This window comes from Neoarius graeffei, chromosome 1 (genome assembly GCF_027579695.1).
Source record: "Neoarius graeffei isolate fNeoGra1 chromosome 1, fNeoGra1.pri, whole genome shotgun sequence".
Taxonomy (NCBI): domain Eukaryota; kingdom Metazoa; phylum Chordata; class Actinopteri; order Siluriformes; family Ariidae; genus Neoarius; species Neoarius graeffei.
In genome coordinates this window covers 69511635-69516165 of record NC_083569.1, presented here as the reverse complement: position 1 = coordinate 69516165, position 4531 = coordinate 69511635, and positions in this window count along the sequence as shown.

The window sequence follows — 4531 nt, the reverse complement described above, 5'->3', positions numbered from 1 at the left end:
GGTTAACTGGTGACTCTAAATTGACCGTAGGTGTGAATGTGAGAGTGAATGGTTGTCTGTGTCTATGTGTCAGCCCTGTGATGACCTGGCGACTTGTCCAGGGTGTACCCCGCCTTTCACCCGTAGTCAGCTGGGATAGGCTCCAGCTTGCCTGCGACCCTGCACAAGATAAGCGGCTACAGATAATGGATGAGTGGATGGATGGATGAAATAGGCAAGTATAACACTTCCATTTGTTCGTCTATGTAGCTTGCTATGCTGTTGTACAATATTTTTTTTCCTGTCCAACTAGATTACATAACACTGGATATAATTTCACACAGTTTCATCATGATAATGTGTGTAGTCTGCATCAAAGCAATTAACTCAACAAACACACAAGTGATGATTAATTTCACTGAAGTGACATCATAAAGTGGTTGCATTGACTCGGTCCTGAGTTCTGTCAGGAGAATTTACAATGCTGTACACTTACGGTAATGTCTGTATTATGCTGATATTTTGTATGTTTTGTGATATATTGAGTCTCTTTGCGCGTCCTATGCCTAGAATTAGCCAAGGAGGTTGTATGGTTCATTTGACTCCTATTCTGAAAGTTTGATAAATTGTGCATGATGACATATTTCATTGTGTAACAAATGTATTTCGAGTCTCAGACTCATATAGGCCACTGTATGCCAATGCAAACTCAAGGGCATTTCTGAAATATTTCAGAGCTCTCTATGAGTCTCATTTATGTACAGTACATACAACCCCGATTCCAAAAAAGTTGGGACAAAGTACAAATTGTAAATAAAAATGGAATGCAATGATGTGGAAGTTTCAAAATTCCATATTTTATTCAGAATAGAACATAGATGACATATCAAATGTTTAAACTGAGAAAATGTATCATTTAAAGAGAAAAATTAGGTGATTTTAAATTTCATGACAACAACACATCTCAAAAAAGTTGGGACAAGGCCATGTTTACCGCTGTGAGACATCCCCTTTTCTCTTTACAACAGTCTGTAAACGTCTGGGGACTGAGGAGACAAGTTGCTCAAGTTTAGGGATAGGAATGTTAACCCATTTTTGTCTAATGTAGGATTCTAGTTGCTCAACTGTCTTAGGTCTTTTTTGTCGTATCTTCCGTTTTATGATGCGCCAAATGTTTTCTATGGGTGAAAGATCTGAACTGCAGGCTGGCCAGTTCAGTACCCGGACCCTTCTTCTACGCAGCCATGATGCTGTAATTGATGCAGTATGTGGTTTGGCATTGTCATGTTGGAAAATGCAAGGTCTTCCCTGAAAAAGACGTCGTCTGGATGGGAGCATATGTTGCTCTAGAACCTGGATATACCTTTCAGCATTGATGGTGTCTTTCCAGATGTGTAAGCTGCCCATGCCACACGCACTAATGCAACCCCATACCATCAGAGACGCAGGCTTCTGAACTGAGCGCTGATAACAACTTGGGTCGTCCTTCTCCTCTTTAGTCCGAATGACACGGCGTCCCTGATTTCCATAAAGAACTTCACATTTTGATTCGTCTGACCACAGAACAGTTTTCCACTTTGCCACAGTCCATTTTAAACGAGCCTTGGCCCAGAAAAGACGTCTGCGCTTCTGGATCATGTTTAAATACGGCTTCTTCTTTGAACTACAGAGTTTTAGCTGGCAACGGTGGATGGCACGGTGAATTGTGTTCACAGATAATGTTCTCTGGAATTATTCCTGAGCCCATTTTGTGATTTCCAATACAGAAGCATGCCTGTATGTGATGCAGTGCCGTCTAAGAGCCCGAAGATCACGGGCACCCAGTATGGTTTTCCGGCCTTGACCCTTACGCACAGAGATTCTTCCAGATTCTCTGAATCTTTTGATGATATTATGCACTGTAGATGATGATATGTTCAAACTCTTTGCAATTTTACACTGTCGAACTCCTTTCTGATATTGCTCCACTATTTGTCGGCGCAGAATTAGGGGGATTGGTGATCCTCTTCCCATCTTTACTTCTGAGAGCCGCTGCCACTCCAAGATGTTCTTTTTATACCCAGTCATGTTAATGACCTATTGCCAATTGACCTAATGAGTTGCAATTTGGTCCTCCAGCTGTTCCTTTTTTGTACCTTTAACTTTTCCAGCCTCTTATTGCCCCTGTCCCAACTTTTTTGAGATGTGTTGCTGTCATGAAATTTCAAATGAGCCAATATTTGGCATGAAATTTCAAAATGTCTCATTTTCGACATTTGATATGTTGTCTATGTTCTATTGTGAATACAATATCAGTTTTTGAGATTTGTAAATTATTGCATTCCGTTTTTATTTACAATTTGTACTTTGTCCCAACTTTTTTGGAATCGGTGTTGTATGTATTTTCTGTTTATGTAGTTTTAAAAAGTTATAATTATTTATTTGTGATGTGTGGTTCCAAATCTGTAAATCTGAATAAAAATAGTGAACAGTGGATGATTTTTTTTTTGTGTGTGGTGGTGGTTCGCCATACAAGCTAGAACCGGCACTGACAACTGCACTGTGCCGAGTTTCCCAAAAGCATCGTAGCACAGAGATCATTGTTAAATGGTAGAGCGAGCAGCACAATGACCACTCTCTTTCCTAATTAAGATGCTCTGAGTGTTAAGAGGCTTTTGGGAAATCCACCACTGGGCAGTTAGTGCTAACTGTATCGCTCCACATTCTTGCTGTAACAGCCCTTTTCTTCAAACCAAAGGTGCTCAATAAGGGTGAGGTTCTCGTGTTCCAAACCCCTAGAACACCAAGTGATGCTATAAAATGTTGGTCTGCTTAGATTATAACATAAGGATATGTTTTGATGGAGATGACAAAGCACAGTAAATCTGGATAAATTTACCTGGTAGATACCATGAATGCAAAAATCACTGTGTAATGTGTCGCTTGAAAGAAAATTATACCATAGTAGAAACTTTACCTTAAAGCATATACGCAGAGCCATGGCCTCACTTTCGTTTATAAATGCCTCGAGACCTCAAGAATGGCACAGGAATAGTTTTAAGCGTTAACAATAAATCTAATATAGTAATTTTTATGATTAAAGTGATTCATATAGGTAGCGGTCTGAGTGAATGACCTTGATGTCTGTAACGTCACAGCAGGAAGGCTATCGGTCTCATCGCCATTTCCGCTATACTAAAACACAGAGCTGACTGCAACTCCAATCCTCCATTTTGAGCTAATTTATCGCCATGCCACGTAGATGTGTTGCTGGCCGGTGCAGCAACACGACAGAAGGTGGATTTATGTTGCATTCATGGCCCAAGAATGTTCAAACTGCAGAGATTTGGACGCATTTTGTGAGAAGTTCGCGGGCACATTGGGCGGCTACGAAGTGGTCTCTCCTCTGCTCTGCACATTTTACTGAAGACTCGTATGAGTCCTCTGATCTGTTGAGGAGTGTTGGCTATAAGCCCGTATTGAAAGAGGGTGCAGTACAAACAATTAAACTACAAGGAAAGTATTTTTATTTTTTTAAAAGGAAAGTGAATTTAGTTGCACCAGTCCTCCCGTTGTGAGCCGAGGGTTGTTGGTAGAACCCGGGACGGGACATATTGCTCGGGCAGTGACCTCCCCGCAGTTGTTGCTAAAACCGGTGACATCCTGTTCTGTCCCAGGTTTTAGTAATTGCTTGAGCCGAGCAGTAATGGCGGAGTACTCAGTATGAGGAGAATGAGTGGAGCAGCCGTCTGATTTCTGCGCTGAATATCGCTGCCATCTCGCCCTTACGTGGAAGAAGTGAATGAACAGAGAACTGAACGAACAACTGAAAGTCAGATTGTTTCAAAACAAATCGGCCACAAGGTCAGCCTTTAAGAAGTGAGAACACAGACGAGTAAGCTCCGACTCTCATTTGGATAAAAAACAACAAAAACAACACATTGTTTACCTGCATTTAGATTAATACATGTAACCTGTATTGTGTGTTTAAGTTACCGGTATAAGATTATTTAATTTGCTTCAGAATGTGATTGTCTCAGTTCATCTGATTATTTAATTAGCCTTTTACATTTTATCAGTGAAAATGCATGCATGTACATGTATGTTGCATAAGTTATAACACCCTATCCTGTTTTAATGAGAGTCAACACACAATCAGTGAAGTCAAATCAGTCTTAGTTGAGCAAGTGGGTAACGGGATTTCTTACTTTCACCAGAAAATTTTATTTATATGACTTTGGTCTATAGCTGTCAAAGGCCTCGGCCTTAAAACTGGTTCCCGCTGTGACGTCACGCACTGTATATGTAATATTTATTCCCATTTATGCAGAATACAAGAGTTAAGGATGGCGATACTATCCACTCAGAAATGTATTTAAAAATAAAGTGTCTGCGTATCTGCTTTAACTTCTTTAAACTATACTTTTTTCATATACTATGACATTTTGATTGTTGCAAAAATACAGGACACATCTTATGACCAAAATGAAACCATAATTAACAACTTGCATTTTAATAAAAACACCCAAGATGTCAATCTCTTTGCTGTTCATATAAAATAAGTCGAGACACA